At 39.0% G+C, this 19,112-nt stretch overlaps 1 protein-coding gene across 2 annotated transcripts in view; it reads right to left on the reverse strand.

Moving 5' to 3' along the window:
- The window catches only part of STING1 (stimulator of interferon response cGAMP interactor 1), a 46,176-nt gene that overhangs the window by 25,275 nt on the left and 1,789 nt on the right, over positions 1 to 19,112 (reverse strand). The gene's annotated exons all lie outside the window — the stretch shown is intronic.

Below are 19,112 nucleotides of genomic sequence, written 5' to 3' on the forward strand. Positions count from 1 at the left end.
GAACCTCAGTTTCTCATCAATAAAATGGGGATAATATTTCTCTCACAGGGCTTTTGTGAAGAAAGCAAATAAAGCAGAATAAAGTAGATAAGCTCTCCCCGCAGAAGGTAAGCTCCACAAGGAAGGGGCCATTACGTTATTTCTCTTGCAGAGGGAAGGTGTTTAACAAATGCTAACTTGGAATGAAGTATTGTAAAAAATGTGAGCTATTATTATTATTAAGGATATAGTTGTTACTGATCTTATAAGGCATTTTCTCCCAGTCCTCTGGTGTATTCTGTGCCCAAGAGCTCAGATTTACAGCCCCAACCCAGCACATAAAACTTTCCCAGAGACAGAGAAATCATCCAAGACAAGCCATCCAATTAACCACATTCCCTAGACTTGTGCTACTATGCCACAAAGAAGTTACATGCATCATTCTTGTTCTCCCTCCTCTTGACCCAATCAACCCTCCAGCTACGGTATGCAGGACAGTTTAAGAATATCAATCCAGAGGCCTTGGCTTTTTCCTTTTATGTGCTCTCTGGGGGTTGGGAATAGAAACTGATGCCCTTGCAGGGGTTGTTGGTGGCATTTTCAGTTTTCCTATTACCACATCCTGTCTCCCAAACTGGTAACACAAACTAATAACACAAGTGTCAGACTCAGGAACCAAATCTAGATCTGTCTTAAAGTCAGGCCCTGTTTGCACTCCCACCTTGAACAAAGAAACTACTTGACAAATATTGATTGAATGATAGGTGATTTTAGGGGGTCATCTGCTAAACTCCTCAAAAAAGAAACTTGGCCCAGAAACTTTCCGGGAGGGGCAGGGTATTGGGCTGCCTCTGACATCTGGGATAAACGTCAAGCCTTCTGTTCCTTTTGGAAGATTTCGGTCCTGGAGTCTGGAATGAGTCATTTGTCTGGATCTAGATTTCTCTATGGTGCCCAAAAAACTTGGGATGCTCCTTCTGTGCCCTTCTCAGGGCAGTTGAAACACAATGCCTAAGGCTGTGGCAGGAGTGCCACATCACTATGCCCCATCAGCACAAGAAAACAAAGTAGGGACCATGGGACCCCTGTGCTGAATGGGAGAAGTTATGGCATAGAGACTGCCTGGGGTACTTTCTGGGAATTCATTCTGATATTTAAATAAAATGACACGCCTAGATGGAAATCCTCCCAGTCCAAGCAGCACTAAGGCTGCACCTCGGTTTCTGCTGCTGTTGTAGTGGGTGGGGAACCGGGTCAAGGAAGGAAAGGGAGAATTTTCCTACCTTCTAATATGGTCATTCTCTTCCCCTCCCCCTAGGGAAAGGTGCAAGTTTTTAAAGCCTATAAGGGATATCTGAGGGGGAAAGCCCACCTTGCTTCCAAGCCTTTTGGCCCATGCCTTGTGGCAACTGGACTCAGACATAACCAGCCAGCCTGGCTTCTAAGCTCCCTCCTCTACCGCTCCACCATCCCTAACCCTCCCTGTGACCATTCCCAGCATACTCTTTGCCAGTGACCTCATCCCAGCTCAGCATGCCTACTGCAGGTACCTGCACTAGATGGAGCCACACAAAGCTCTGCCGCTCTGAAAACCTGAGCCCAGGCAGAGTGCGCAGGCGCAGGGGCAGGTTGGGGAATGAACATCCTTTGGGTAGCTGGGTCTGCCTGACTGGTCCATCCCCCCATTTCCTTCAATGGGCCAGTTCTGCACGAGACTGCACAATAAGTTCATTTCTTATCCTGGGGCTAGCTGTGCCAAGGACATCTCTTTAGCCTTAAACATAATGCTGACAGTTGTATCAGGCATTTGTATCTGTTTGACTTTTTTCCCCTAAGTACTAGGTGGCACAGGGGATAGAGTGAGAGGCCTGGAGTCAGGAACATTATCTTCCTGAGTTCAAATCTGGCCTCAGACACTTACTAGCCGTGTGATCCTGGGCAAGTCACTTAACCCTGTTTGCCTCAGTTTCCTCATCAGTAAAATGAGCTGTAGAAGGAAATGGCAAAGCACCTCAGTATCTTTGCCAAGAAAACCCCAGATGGGGTCACAGAGAGTGGGATACAACTGAAAACGACTGAACAACAACAACCTTTCAGAATCCATTCCTTCTTTTTACTCACACGCCAGCTCTGAGAAGAGGAAGGGCTACTTTTCCCAAATGATGAGGGAGGAAATTGAAGCTCAAGAGGGGAAGCCTTTTGAGGTCATCTCCAACTTCATAATGGCTAGTTGGTCCAGTTAAGAATGTCAGGAAGGTGACTAAAGTCCTGACTTCAGAGTTGTTGAGTATAGGATAACCCAAGTTATTGAACCAGTATGGAAAAACAAAGGATAGCATTTACCCAGTCATGATAAACATGCAAAAGTTACAGATCTCCGAGTGCTGAATTTTTAAATGTCAAAAGGAAAGGAATATACTTCTTCCTATCCGGAGACTTCCAAGATAGTGCCAATTAAAAAATGAATACTATGTTATTATGATGGTCAAATTTATCCTTAAGAGGAGATCCTTAGAAAACGCACACCCCCTCTCATCTTTGCAGAGTTGGGGAACTCTGGACATAAACTATTGCATTTGCTGTCAAGCCTGGTTATATGTTGATTTTGCTGAGTTGTTTTTTCTTCTCTTTTTAATCTTTGTTACAAGAAATTGGGTGGAGGGGAGGGATATATTTGGAAACAAAGGTGATATAAAAAATAAGACAAAGGAAAGAAGAGAAAAAAAATGAGAAGATGACAGGGAAAATAAAAAACAGATGAGATGTGAATGAGTGAGGAGATAATTAGTAGAGTTCCCCTAGGTATCATCACATGGACTCATGCTGTTAGGCAGCAACCCTGTTGAGTTATTCCTCTATGAAGAAGTCACTGCTGACCCATCACCTAGAGGGAATTCCTGATGAGGTGACTTTCTAGGAGTACAGAGGAGTTGCACTGAGTTTTCTGGTTTCCCAGTAACCAGTGGCAGACTTAGGAGACACTGGGTGAGGCTAAAGATGCTGGTCTCTAGCTATTATGTATTTTGTGAGAAGCTCAGTGACTTGTACAAGAATTTAACCATGATTTTCCTTGTGTCATGCTCTAAACATTTAGGCTAACTAGCTCAGACCTAGAAAGAATTCTTTGCATCCTATTATAGAGAGCAGAATGTCTGTTTATGCCTAAACTCTCATACTATGAGGTGTTTCCCAGGTTAATACTCGAGAGACTAAAAGCCCAAACTTGCTAGGAAGGCAGAAGTAAACAGCTCCTATCCTCAAATATCTTAATCAGCCAACAAACGCTATAAGGTACAAGACCCCTTCAGCCAGTGGAGAGTGGTGGGCAGCCATGGTTGGGGTGAGGTGGAAAATGTTTCTTGGCATTTACCCCCATTCAATTCCACAAACATTTGTTTATGGAGCACTTACTATGCGCAAGGTCCTGTACTAGGTGCTGTGGGGGACACAAAGAAGTACATACTATCCAACACATGGTCCCTGCCTTTGACAATGTCACAGTCTAGAAAGAAAGATAGCTATGTAACCAAAGAACTGTAATAAAAAGTGTGAAAATGCCTTTAAAGTTCAGAGCACTGCGAAAAGTCCTGGAAGGAAAGGTATAAATCCCTTACTTGTGTTGTTCCTTATCACTTGCAAAGCATATTAGCTCATGTGATCCTCACAACACATGATTTCTGCATTGTGGGAATACAAAGATGAACAAGGTCCCTGGAGAGTGATGGGACATAGACATATACTATCTAAAGACAACAAGAGAAATTCCAACTTTGCCTTTCTGAGGAACACATTAACTTTTGATAGTGCTATTTTATGACAGTAACAGCAGTGATAATAATGTGCTAGTACATATGCCAGATTGTTTAGGTGGTTCAGTGGCTGGGTTGAAACTAGCTACCTTTTCTTATCTTTCTGACCCAAGTGATGTTTAGTCCATCCCTCTTCTCCTTAGCCTATGTCTTAGTCAGCCCTCTGGGAACCTACAAATAGATTAACTGGACATAAAATTCCCTTATAAGTCTCTAACCATCCTGCACAACCACTTATAAGAGGTAGGTGCTCTTGGGGATGGGATGGGCAAACCACCAGCAAAAGATAGACTCTCAGGCACTTGGGCACTGGAACTTAAAGAAACCACAAAAAGAACCATTCCCTAGTGGACAAAATGATCAAAGCACATGAATACAAGATTTTCCAAAGAAGAAATGCAAATTATTATATGAAGGAATTCTCCAACTCATAAAATAAATAAAAATTAAAGGAATGTTGAAGTTTTGCTCATACCCACTAGACTGGCAAAGATAACAAAAAATGGTAAATGCTGAGAGGATGACGAAGGCAGAAACAGTGATGTAGTGTGTTGGCGAAGATGTCAGTTAGTCCAACTGTTCTGGAAAACAATTTGGAATTATATTAGAAAAGTCACTTAAATATACATACCCTCTGATCCAGGGATACAACTATTAAGACATATATTCTAAGGAGGTCAAAGACATACAAATATTTGCAGTAGTACTTTTTGCAAAGAACTGGAAGGAAACCAGTACTCATCAACTGGGTAATGGCTGAGCAAAATGTGGTAAATGATGTAATAAAATATTATTGTGCCATAAGAAATGGTGAAGAATTCAGAGAAACTTGGAAAGATTAGTATGAGCAAAGTAAGTAGAGCGAAGAGAACATTTTAGATGATGAACACAATAATATAAAAGAAACGGTGAAAGATTTCAGAACAATGTAGGTGGTTTCAGAAGACGGATACTGAAATAAACCTCCCACCTGAAACCAGAGAAGTAGTAAACTAACTAAAAGTGAAGAATGATATATTCATTTTCAGACACAACCAATGTACTGGTTGTTTGGTCACTCCTGTCATGTCCTAGTCTTCATGACCCCATTTGGGGTTTTCTTAGAAAAGATACCAAAGTGGTTTGTCATTTCCATCTCCAGTTCATTTTACAGATGAGGAAATTGAGGCAAACAGGGTTAAGTGACTTTCCCAGGGTCACATGGCTAGTTAAGTGTCTGAGATCAGATTTGAACTCAGGCGGATGAGTTTTCTTGACTCCAAGTCCAGCACTCCATTAGCTATGCCACTTAACTGCCCCTACTTTCTTTAATTTTACCTCTTTGTTATTACCAAGATGGATATAAAAGAGGAATTATTGGAAAGTGCCAGAAATGTAAGATATAAATAAGTGAAAGAATTTTGGAAATGTAGATTTAAAAAAAAGAATTAAACAACCTCTTGCTGAGGATGGATGGAAGATGAGAGAAGAAAACCAGGGCTGGCTTCTTGGGCTAGTGTTTCATCTCTTCGTCCTAGCTACTATAGGTGAAATAACAAAAGTACTTAGAAAATCACAGAATTATAAATAGCCTGTTGGTAACTAAAATGAATGTGAATATGAAATGGTCACCAGATTTGAGTTTGGAGAGAAGAGAGAGACAGTTTTCAACCCTGCTACTTCAGGGTAGGGTGGAATTGTGTGTAAACATTAGGGTTCAAAGCTGTTCATAGTAGAACCACTATACTGTGAAAAACAGGAGTTGGTAAGGAGATACAGGCAACCCAATCTTTGTGCATCATGGGGAAACCATAAGCTAAAATAGGCTACAAGGTAAGTGGCCAAAAGAGATGATTAAAGATTTTTCCAAAGAAGAAATACAAATTATCAGCAACCATTTAAAAATGTTCAAAATCACTAAGCATAACACCTGTTGTTATTGTTCAGCTGTTTCTGTCTTGTCTGATTCTTTGTGACCCCATTTAGGATTTTCTTGGCAAAAATACTAAAGTGGTTTTCATTTCCATCTCTAGCTTATTTTACAGATGAGGAGACTGAGGCAAACAGGTTAAGTGACTTGCCCAGGGTCACAAAGCTAATTAGTGTTAGAAGTTAGATTTGAACTCAGAAAGATGAATGTTCCTGACTCCAGGTTTGGCATTCTATCCACTGTGCAATACAGCTGACTAGCATAAAATTGATTAGACATCAAATTGAGAAAGATGGAAAAAAGTCAAATTTGGAAGGGCTGTGGGCAGAAAGTTATACTAATTCACTATCATCTGGAAAACATTTTGAAATTCCTTGAGAAAAGTTACCAAGCTACTCATTGCCAATCAATCCAGTGATTTTATTCCTGGATTTATATATCCCAAGGAGGTCAATGGCAGAAAGAAAACCTCAAAAAATACCAACATATTCATAACAACACAATTTTGTAATATGGAAAGCTGCAAACAAATTAGGCTCCTAAGTCTGGGAGATAGCTAAAAAAAATCGTGGTACTAGACTATAATGGAAAATTATTGTTCCATGAAGAATGAAGGTGAATAAAAAAATGGGAACATTTGTATAAAGTGATGCAAACTGAAGAAAGCAGAATCAAAAAAGCAATATAAAAAATTATTAAAACAATATGAATGAAGGAAACAGGAAAAGGCAACAAAACTTCAGTCAAATACAATGGACAATGATGGTTCCAAATAAGATAAAACACATTTTTTCTGTTAACAAACAGTAAAACTATCTAAAGGGTGGGGGAGTTGAGAAGGAAAGTTGCACATAATATCATCGACACTTAATATGTCAGGTACTTTTGCTTAACTTTTTTCTGGAAACATACTATTGGAGGTGTGTGTGTGTGTGTGTGTGTGTGTGTGTGTGTGTGTGTGTGTGTGTGTGTGTGTGTGTGTGTTTGTGACTGTTTATTGGTAAATGATTAATAAACAAGAAAACTATTAAAAATGGTCAATAAAGAACTAATTGAGTTTAGGCCCTAATATCTCACATTTACGTAATACTTTAAGGTTTGTGAATCAATTTACATCCATTATTTTACATAATGATCACAACACTGAAGTAGGCATTATTATCTTCCCCATTATACAGATGAGGAAACTGATTTTCAGAGAAACTGACTTTCCAGGATCACAGTAAGTATCTGAGGCAGGAGCTTCCTCGATTCAAGTTCAATGCCCTATCTATCTACTATGTCACACTGGAATAGAAAGAAATATCTTTCTGCTTTTTGCTAAATGACAAACAAGGAAAGGAAAATATTTATTAAGTATCTACGGTGTCAAGCATTTTGCTAAGCACAGTATATAAACTAAGCACTTTATAACCATTACCTCATTTAATCCTTAAACAATCCTGTGAGGCAGGTGCTATTATTATCTCCTTAACAGATGAGGAAACTGAGGCCAAAAAATGTTAAAAACCTTCAATGCAACCAAGATTAAAAGGGAAGCAGAAAACTGGGGAACAATTTTATAGCCAGTGTCTCTGATAAAAGTCTCATTTCTAAAATACATAGAAAACGGAGTCAAATTTATAATACTTTTTTTATGACTATAGACAGATTTAATTTCTTGAGATGACTAACTTTGATAGACTTATCTCTTCTTAGCAATGCAAGAATCTAAGACAACTCCAAAAGACTCCTGATGGAAAGTGCTATCCACACCCATTGAAAGAACTATGGAATCTGAATGCAGATTGAAACATATTATTTGCTCTTTTTTTGTTTGTTTCTTCTTTCTTGTGGTTTCTCCCATTGGTTCTAATTCTTTTTTACAATATGACTAATGTGAAGACAGATTTAATATGAATGTAGAGCCTATATCAAATTACAGGCTATTTTGGGGTGGGGGGAGAAGAAAGATGGGGAGAAAATTGTAAGATCACCAGTTAAAAAGTGTTTTCTCCCTGCAGACCCACCATAATCATTCTCCTAGAGTCATTAGGTTATATATCGTAAACAACACATTGGGTTGTAACAGTAGCCCAATTTGTATAGCACTTGAAAGTTTACAGAGTGCTTTACCTATACTTGGGCCTCACAACACTGTAAGGCAGATGCTGTTATTATGTGTGTTTGTCCTTTGCCAAAGAAGACCATGCCATCAGAGAAATGATATGACTTGCTTTTGACCTTGTTTTGAGTGAGGGAGGGCTGTACAGGTCACCAGCCTCACTTCTCCTCCAGAGTCAGTTGAATCCAGGGACCAGATATTCATTAGGATAACTGGAGATGACCCAGGGTGAGGCAACTGGAGTTAAGTGACTTGCCCAACGTCACACAGCTAGTGAGTGTCAAGTGTCTGAGGTGAGATTTGAACTCAGGTCCTCCTGACTCCTGTACTGGTGCTCTATCCACTGCACCACCTAGCTGCCCCAGATGTTATTATTATAATCCCTAATTCATAGATGACAAACCTGAGACTCAGGGAGGTCAGGAGACTTGCCCAAGGCCACACAGATACTAAGTCATGTGAGGGAGGATTTCAGTTTAGGTCTTCCTGACCTCAGAGTAGGCCCTCTCTGCCTCTGCGAAATGTTCAGAGAAGAAATGAAAAACCTAAGGGTCTGTCGCTTGAGTTAAAGGAATCTTTAGGGCCAATCCTTGCACATTCTCCTACCTTCTCACCTTCTGACTGAGTTCAGGCACCTTGAGGTGACTTATAGAGTGGTTTCATCCATATTAAATTATCTGGCAGCCATCCTCATGATCCTTCACCCCTGGAGAGAAGAATTCAACTGTGGAGGTTATGTAAAAATCTGAAGGTCTATTTCACTTATTAGGCCAGATTCCCAAACTTTACTTGGTCAACTCAATTTTCCTGAGAAGTCTGGAAGAGGGCACTGATAGCTGAGTCATGAAAGGGAGGGAAAAGGAGGTCTAGGGCCTCTGAGGGCAGAAGGAACAGAAAAAGAAACCTGGAACTCCCTTTAGATTACTTTCCTCAGGATTTATCTCATAAACTGAAGCTTCCAAGGAATTGGTGATGGTTTTGACTTTGGTCCTCTCTCTGGTGGAGAACAGTCTTTCCTGGGACTGTGACTTTTGCTATTTAAATAGTGTTCCTAGCTGTGGCATACAAAGGGATAACTGGCATCTGATTAGGAGAGGGAGTGGTGGTGCTATTGACAGTGTTCCCATGTCATGGAAGGTGGGAATAGTAGGGATTCCACCAAATGAGAAAGAGGGAAGGAGGTAAATGGCAGGGAGGGGAGGGGAGAGGAGGGCTGTGAGACCAGAGGGGAAGTAAAAAGGGGGAAGGAAAGCAAGAAGAGATTGGAGTGACTTTGGACAGGATGACTAGGGTTATGAGGAAAGGATGTGGTCACAAGGACGAGGTCAATGGAGAAGTAGCATATAGGGCAGGACAGACAGAATGTTAGCTGTCCTAGCCCAGGGAGGTCAGCCTGGTTCTGAAAGGAATCCTAAAGGGATTAATACCTGATGATCTCCCCCTTCCCTGCCTCTCCAAGCTCCAAACCAAACACACAAATCTTATTCCCTAGGTAGTTTGGAATATAATAAAAATCTGTGATAGCTGCAGCTAGGAGTTACAGTAGATAGAGCTCTGGGCATGGAGTCAGGAAGATCTCAGTTCAAATATAACTTCAGACACTTACTTGGCTGTGTGATCCTGGAGCAAGTCACTTAACCTCTGTTTGCCTCAGTTTTCTCAACTGTAAAATTGGAATAATGACATCTACCTTAGAGGACTGTTGTGAGGATCAAATGAAATATTTGTAAAGTGTTCAGCACAGTGCCTGACACACAGTAGGTACTACATAAAGGTTTATTTCTTTCTCCCTTCCTTTTCTTCCGTTAGATTTGTTCTAGAAGGAGAGGAAGTAGAGGACCTTTTGTGCAATATCTGCCAAGAACAGGATTATTTAATGCTTTTAATAGTATTTTAAGTTACTACGACTTAAGGCAAGTTCAGTTAACCTCTTTGGCCCTACTTTTCTCATTCTGCTTCAAAAAACATTTTAACTTGCTGTGTGATCCTGGCAAGTCATTTAACTAATGTTTCTTCATCTGTTCTGTAAAATGGGTATAACAGTACTTACCTCACAGGGTTGTTGTGAAGATAAAATTACTTCACCCATGTAAAGTGCTTTGCAAACCGTAAAGTGATATATAAACGCTAGATATTTTTATTATTATTTGTAAAATGAGGAGTTTGATCTCTAAGGTATCTTCTACCTTTAAAATTCAAAGATGATTAAGACTACAAAATCATCAAAGATGATGATAAATAATCCTTTGCTACATTTAAACCTATTAAATTAACTTAAAGATTAGGGAGAAGAGAAGCTCTAAGGATTAAATGAGGCAATGAATGTGAAAGCAAAGTATATTTTAAACTCTACCCATAATCAGGGAATCATTACTAAGTAAAAAAGGAAGAACTATGCAGCTTTTAGGAGCCAGGAGTCTCTAGTTTTGAGGCAGAACAGGTGAGTGACTGTCCCTTGGCTAAATTGTTTCTTTTCTGTGCCTCTCAGGAAGCCTCTCCACCAGCTATAGATGAGAGAACAAAGTTTGGAAATGGATGAAGATGAGATAAAACCCACTTAGTCATTTCTCTGGAGAACAGATACCACTCTAGTTCTGGAACAGAGGGAAGGGACAGGGAAAGAGCACACAGGTCAAGGAGACTACAACAGTAGTCAGACCAACTAGTGTGAGTACCCTTCCCCAACCCCATCCCAATTTTTCAGTTCTTTCCCTTTTCTGCCCTGCCCCATTAGATGGCAAGTCATGTGTTGAACATCGCATGAAGATCTAAAGGAGAAAACTCAAGGTGAACCTTCCATTTTCACTGAAGACAGAAGAAATAGCAATAGGAGGGATTGAGATTTGACTAAGCTCTGCATTGACTATCAGCCTTGTTAAATGGCCTATGGAAACCAATTATGAAACCCTTCCTGGGGAAGGGGGATATCAGCTAGCTTTTCTTCCTGGGGAGACTGGGTGAAGGCTGATTTGCAGGCACCAGGAATGAATTAGAGGACTTCTGGAAGTCCCTTGTTGGCTTTTATTTCTTTCCATTTTATGTGTCTTTCTGTCTCCATGAGGCTATTATCATAATAACAACACATTTATATGTCATTTTAAGGTTTATAAAGGGCTTTTAATGAACTCCTTGAGGTAGGTAGGTCTAGAGGTCTCCTTATTTTACAGAAAAGACAACTAAGGCACAGAGAGGCTTGGTCTATTGTAAATGGCTCCCAGCTAAGATCTGAATGATGGTTCTTGACTCTAAGTCTTCCCACAAGACTATATTGTCTCTAAAATAATAAAAACCTCACATTTTATGTTAACTGTGGTACTTACAGATCACACTTATTCTGAGTCAGTCTAGTGTAACTTGATCCTTAATCCATTTAATTAAGGTTTGCCATTCCCCTTAAATAAAATTGATTCCAACCCAAAATACCATTTTCTTAATGGAAATTAGAGGCAAATCACAATTAGAATGATCTGAAGGTTATTTGTTCGAAATCTATGACTGGCTTTAAGTTTATCTTCTTTCTCCAACAATAGTGAAAGGAACAGAGGTATTCTTTATGGTATATTAATGAATCTCAAGATTATTGTGGGAACCCAAGTTCTCTGTTCCAAACCTCCCCCCCAGAAAAAAAAAGATATCTCCCTAAAAGTGTAGTCATTGAAGGTTAAAGCCACATCACTCACTGGTGATGGTGGTGATGGGAACAGCTGAAACTATAGGTCAATCAGTTTACTGGTTATTTGCAGGGTACCACTGCCCTTCCATGGCTGAGGATTGGATCTGCCTGTATACTCTATCACAACCTCTCAGAGATCTCCAATTAAATCCAACAAGTATTATGAATATAATACCAGCTGTGTTCTAAACACTGTGCTAGACATTGAGAATACCAAAAAACAACTAACCCCTGCCCTCAATAAACATATGTTCTATTGGGGAAAACATACGAATAAATACAAAATATATGCAAAGTAAATATAAAATAGTATAGGCGGTAGAGCAGAAACAAGTGTGGCGATCAGTAAAGGCCTTACAAAAGTGGTGTATGTTAACATTGAAGGGAGATAGAAATTCTAAGAGGCAGAGGGAAAAAAAAAAGCAGAGTCTTCCAGGCATGGGGGAGGACAGTTTGAGAATAGTATGGAGATAGGAGATGGAATGTCCTGCACAGGGAGTACCAAGTAAACTGGTTTGGCTGGAACCTGGTGAGGCAGGGGGAAAGATATGCATCAAGCCTGGAAAGGTAAACTGGCACCAGATTGTAAAGGTCCTTAAATGAACAACTGTTCCCTAGCTTTTTTACAGTCACCTATAGGCTCCCAGTTTCCTTAACAGTGGTAGAATCTTGTCTCCTTTAAGAATCCTTTCCAATCTTATAAGTGGCTTAAAATTCTTAAATAACATGCTGACCAGACTTGAGGGACTGGGTTCATCAAAGCGAGGAATATCAGATTCACTAGTGAAGATCCATTCAAGAAATTATAAAATTATATAACTATAAATTATAATTATCAGTAGCTTCCATAATAGAAACCTTTAAAGTCATCTAAATTATAATGATCAAAACCCAGGGATTTGGTGGGCAACTTTTTACATGCAACTTTTTTCTTTGAGATATTTCTTAAGCAAGTACTTCCTCCTAGGGTTAGGTCCCACATGGGAGCTTTGTACCACTGTTGAAATTGGTTTTCCAAATCTGAAACTCTAATTGTTGTCATATTTTTCACATGGAGCCTGAGAGTATCATTGTTATAAATCTATCCCAAAGTTGTAGAGATTTACCATGCTGTCATATCATATTTTGGAGACAGCTAGGTTAGAGCACCAGGCCTGGAGACAGGAACACTCCCTCATCTTCCTGAGTTCAAATCTGGCCTCAGATACTTACTAGCTGTGTGACCATGGGTAAGTCAATTAATCCTGTTTGCCTCAGTTTCCTTGTGTCAGATGAACTGGACAAGGAAATGGTAAACCATTCTAGTATCTTTGCTAAGAAAACCCCAAATGGACTCATGAAGAGTTGGACACAACTGAAAAATGACTCAACAACTACAGCATGTTTCCCATAAAATCTTACTGCAGCAGCACTGTATTAAAAAAAAAAATTATATTTATTATTTAACTTTTCCCCAGTGACATGTAAACAACTTTTAACATTTATTTTTAAAACTCTGAGTTCCAAATTTTTTCCCTTTATTCCTGCCCCCCGCCATTGAGAAGTTATATACGTGTAGTCCTGCAAAACATATCCATAAACAGTCATGTTGTAAAAGAAAACATAGATTAAAAAAAAACCTCAAGAAAAATAAAGTGAAAAAGACCAAACAAACAAAAGTTGCTTCAATCTGTATTCAGACACCATCAGTTCTTTCTCTGGAGATAGATAGCATTTTTTATCCTAAGTCCTTCAGAGTTGTCATGTATTGCTGAGAATAGCTAAGCCATTCACAGCTGATCATCCTACAATAATTGCTGTGACTTTGTACCCAGTACATTTCACTTTGCATCAGCCCATGTAAGTCTTCCCAGGTTTTTCTGAGAGCATTCTGTTCGTAATTTCTTATGGCACAATAGTATTCTATCAAAATTACATACTACAACTTATTCAACCATCCCCCAATTGACGTGCATCCCCTCAATTTCTAATTCTTTGCCCCTAGAAAAGAGGTGCTACAAATATTTTTGTACAAACAGGTCCTTTTCCTTTTCGTTAATTATCTCTTTTGGGATACAAACCTAGTAGTGGTATTAGCAGCAATGCATTTTAAAGAAAAGAGGGGTAGATTATTTAGGAATATTGCAACAGGATGCCAAGCCTGACTAACAATGACTAAAACTTGTTGCCACCTTTAATGAGAAACAGGTGGTTTAGACTAGTATAGTTCCTAATGCCAAATCCTCTGAATCAGTATTAACAAGCATTCTTGAGGTGTGGATACAAAAGAAAAATCCTCAAATTCAATATAAATAGCAAAGAACTGTGTCCTCCTTTTTGGAGAGAAGTACTCAAAGCCTAGTAATGATGGCAACTTAGCTCTTGAACTGAGGGAACCTTTTCTGGGCATGAGTAAGGACTTACAGTCTTGTGCAGATTACTTGGGACAAGCAAGAATTTTGATATGGTTTCATTTTGTGGCAGCAATGGTCATGCTCTCATGCATTTGAACTAAGCTGATTCAGAATGCCTGACCTTAGACCAGATGAGTTGGTTTCCCCACCTTCGGTTAGTTTTCTGTTTGTTGAATGCTGGATTTTGTGCCATACATATGTTTCATCACTCTGATTTGTTGTGTTTTTAATTCTGTGGTTTCTAAGAAGGGATGTTACTCAAAGGTCACTTACAGAACTTACAGTTCTTAAAGAGCACATTGCAATACAGGGGCTCATGGATGAATGTCAAGGATTGCACGGATTATTCCTGCTCACAAATGAAATAGAATCAAGTTGAACTCAAGAAAAAAAGGAACGTGTTTAAAAACAAAAAGGAATGCCTAAGACTGACAAAATTTTGCTGCAAAATAGCTTTAACTGATCCTTGGAGAATAAGCAAAGATTTTCACAGGCACCTGGTAGGTGGAGGGGTTGTTACTGATTCCTGGACAGTGCAGCACAGGTTTCTTTAAAAGTTGTTAGAGAAAAGAGAAGACTAATAAGAAACAGCAGTTAACACTTGTGCAGTGAAGAAGGAATGCTTGCCATGGGCAAGACAATACAAAGAGTGAGTAATGAAGATTAGGAAAAGGTAATTCTTACAAATGAAATTCACTTTTTCATTAAAGGTTATATCAAAATTGTTGTCTGAAGAAGTCTAGGTGAACCTATAAGCATCTTCACCAGAATCTAAAATATTCACCTCTAAAAATGTTTTTCTTAAACTTGCAGTGGGCCCAGAAGTTCTGTCCTCCCCTGAGAAAATGATAAACTCTGATAAATTGATATACTGAGAGGTGAAATTCTTCTGAAATTACAGAAATTCCAAAACAGAGATGCAATACAGCAATATGTCACGAAAGACTAAGAAATGTATCCAAAAGATGGAAATAACATGTGTCAGTGACCTAAGAATTTACCTAATTGAAACCCCTTGAAAACCTATGGGTTATAATGATGTCTAGGTTTAGAAAAAAATCAACTGTCAAGAGTATGCATATTTTCTAATGTGATTTCATAATGAATGAATGTGTCTAAATCTTATGAGCTCAATGTGTAATCATGTAAAACAAGTAACTGCTATAAATGCATGACACTGAATATTAAAAAAGTTTTTTTAAACAATGCAAAAAGTTGTAAGGTTTATTGTATACATCAAAAAATTTAATTATTTTAATTTGTGCCAGTTACTTTGTACACCAGTGTATCCAAAGCTGAGCTCCAAGTCATTTATACTGAGCCATAATTCTCTCCACAAAGGAATTTTTGAACTGAAAGTTGTTTCATAAGGTGGCTACTTGAAATACTATTTGATTCAAGTCAGTTCAATTCAACTAGCATTTATTAAGGATATTCTATGTGTATAAGATACTGGGAATACAAATGGAACAGTCCCTGACCTCAACCAACTTATGTTCTAGGGAGGCAGAATATATACATAGACAAATAACATATGTACACATATTGTATGAGTGTGTTCGTCCTTCTTTGCCAAAGAAGACCATGCCATCAGAGAAATAATGACATGACTTGCACTTGACTTTGTTTTGAGTGAGGGAGGGCTGTGCAGGTCACCAGCCTCACTTCTCCTCCAGAGCCATCTGAATCCAGTGACCAGATATTCATCAGGATGACTGGAGATGACCCAGGATGAGGCAACTGAGGTTAAGTGACTTGCCCAAGGTCACACAGCTAGTGAGTCAAGTGTCTGAGGTGAGATTTGAACTCAGGTTCTCCTGACTCCTGCCCTGGTGCTCTATCCACTGCACCACCTAGCTGTCCTATGTACACATATATGTACAATGTGTATATATAATGTATATAGGTATGTGTATATATAAATGTAGACATATATACACACATAAACACACACAAAGTAATTTCTGAGGCATGGGGAAATCACTAACTAGGAATAATCAGAAAAAGATAGGAGTGAGAATCTAAGTTGAGCCTCAAAATGAATTTTTAATTATGAATCACGTAGATTCACAGTAAGAGAGTAGTACATAGTAGAATAACCATAGGCCTAGATTCGAGTCTCAGTTTCACCATTTACTAGTTATATGACCTCAACTCATTTAACTTCTAAGCCTTCAGTTTATTTAACTGGGGGATGATTTACCTTAAAGAGTGAATGATATTGTCAGCCTTACCTTCAGGGGTGTTATAAAAGTCAAAAAGAGCTGTGAAAATACTTCTGAAACTGTAAAGCACTATTAAATGTTATAGATTAATAATTTTTCAAAAAAGAGTTTGTTAAAGAATAATGCCTTTTTTCAACCATTCTTGAAGCTCCCAGGCTTCTAAGAATTTTCAAAGGAATTATCAACTATTGGGGTTTAAAATTTTCCCCCTATGAAATGTTGCTGTTCAGTCACGTCTGACTCTTCATGACCTCATTTTGGTGGGGTTTTTTTGGCAAAGATATTGGAGTAGTTTGCTGGCAAACAGGGTTAAGTGAGTTGCTCAGTCACACTGCTAGTTAAATGCCTAAGGTCTGATTTGAACTCATGAAAATGAGTCTTCCTGACTCTAAGCCCAGCTCTCTATCCACTGCACCACCTAGCTGCTCTCCTACAAAATGTAGTGATGATAAATGTTGGACATTCATTTCCGTTATTCAGAGCAAGCTCCAAATCTGACTGTTAAAAATAGACAGGAAGTATTAGAAAAAACTTAAAAACTACGGAGATTCCTTTGTTTTAGTGGAGTTTTTAAGCTGACAAAGTTCAACATTATTTATTTTGCAATTAGTTCATTTGTTTTAAGTTTTTAACATTCACTTCCATAAGATTTTGAGTTTTAAATTTTCTTCCCCTCCTTCTGTTCCCTCCTTCTCAAGATGTTGTGCAGTCTGATATAGGCTCTACTTATACATTCCTATTAAACATATTTTTACGTTAGTCATGACGTAAAGAAGAATCAGAACTAATGGGAGGAATCACAAAAAAGAAGAAACAAAACAACCAAAGAAAAAGAGGGCAAATAGTATGCATTCATTTTGCATTCAGATTCAAGTTCTTTCTCTGTACATGGATACCATTTTCCATTCAGAGTCTTTGGGGGTTGTCTTAGATCCTTGCACTGCCGAGAAGGATGTAGGGAGATTTCTTTGTTAAACCATCATTTTCATCATTTTCTATGGGAAAAGTTGTTGCCAGAATTTGAGCTTCTGTAAGCTAAGTAAATATGTAAACAAAAGACTGACAGTGGCATTGACACAAGTACGGCTGAAAAGTGTTTATCATTCTTATGTTCTGAGACTATAAAAAAAAAAATAGTAGTGAAGATTGTGTCTCCAACTCGGTTTATGAGCTTGGGCAAATCGCTTCTCCTTGCTAGAACTGTTTTTTCATCTGTAAAATGAGTGAGCTAAAGTAAATGACCTTTAAGGTCCTTTCTAGTTTTATAATTTTGTTATGAATGATAATAGTTTGAAAACTAACTCCAATCCACTTTATTTTTATAGTTATCAGTACTATATTATGACAGGGCCTGGATGTTAAGTTACTATATATTATTGTTTGCCTGATCCCCTCTTTCTGTACCTTTTGTGATTTGTACTTTTCACAACAGGAATTATCCATGTACTTACAAAGATTTCCCTAGTCTCGGGTTGGTTTTCAGTTGCCAGTGATGGTGAAAGTATCTTTGTCAAGGGAATGTCTTTTCTGAAGACAAAAGCATGGGTGTTCACCCAGCTGGGCTCTAGAAGGACCTTAAACTATAAATGTCCAATATAATTATAGGGGAAGTCATAACATAATAGATAGTCCTGTAAAATTTTTTAAGCCAGGCAGACACTGGAACAATCTGATTCATTGGAACTCAGAAATGATTGAGATTCACATATAATCATTACGAGAAAAAAATTTTCAGCAGTAATAACAGCTCACATTTATATGCTCAAAGATTTGCAAAGTGCTTTATAAATCTTTTTTCATTTTATCCCATCAAAACTGCGATGTGGGTGATATTTTCATTTTACAGATGAGGAAATAGGTTCAGAGAAATAAGACCTTTCCACATTAAGTATCCAGAGACTACCAACCTCACAGGATTGTTTTGAGGAAAATTCTTTGCCTTATCCTTAGAATGGAAACCTCTGTTCCCTAAACACTCACATAAAGAGTCCCCTGAACAAGTGTTTTCTTCTGTCAGGCTAAAATCAATCTATACACTCCAATCTAGATGATTTCCTCAGTAACCCCCCACAGATCCTGTACCTTTGGCTTTTTGTCACGCTCTTTTCCCAATACTCCCCACCTGAACAATTCCTACTCAAACTTTTTCAAAGTGCAGTTTAAGTCCCTTTGCCTCCATGAAGCCCTATTCCAAAACACCAACCTCTAACGAATTCATTCCAATTCCTCTCATACTTATATTCTGTGCCAAACCACTCATACACTGTCATTTATTGTCCTTTAATTGTATCCCCAATGAACTGTAAATTTATATTGGCAGAAGGTGGGTGCCAGCTCCAACCGGCTGGGTTAGGAATTTGGGGGAGAGGGGAGGGAGGAATGACCAATTGTTAAAGTTTCAGTATGAACAAATACTACAAAACAAGACTTGACTTACTGCTTTGTTGACTGCCCAGACTTAAGAAAGTGATGGAGAAAATGTTACTAATGAAGACTAAACTTAGAAGTAGTCTGGGGTACCTTCAGCACCTTCTCCCCCACCAGGCTGGTTCTTAAACATTTACTACTGCCTCCAAGTCTTATACTTTGGTTCTTTCCATCATCTGCCAGTGCAGGGAACCCGTAGGTGCTACACACTGTTTCTTGATGACTGACTTAACTATTATTAAAGATTTAGCATCATTACCTTTTCTCAAAATACACACATCCACCTAATTTTTCTGGCCTTATCTCTAAAGGGAAAGAGATGATGGGAACGTGAGCCCCGAAGTTGGCCCATTATTGGAGACAACGTGGTGCACCTTTGTGCTAAGATACCCAGGGATCTCGGTAAGGAGGGTTTGCTTCTATTGGGCATGCCATAAAACAAGCCTTGGCAGCCAGTCTCCCCCTAACAATTTACTGGTGGCTGCCGGCCTTCACGGTGCCCACAGGAGAAGGGCAAAGACAAGCCGACACCTCTCCGGGCTCCTCTGCAGGTTCCGAAAGCCCAGCCTGGGGGTCTTCCAGGGTGTGTCCTA

This window comes from Notamacropus eugenii, chromosome 1, assembly GCF_028372415.1.
Source record: "Notamacropus eugenii isolate mMacEug1 chromosome 1, mMacEug1.pri_v2, whole genome shotgun sequence".
NCBI lineage: Eukaryota > Metazoa > Chordata > Mammalia > Diprotodontia > Macropodidae > Notamacropus > Notamacropus eugenii.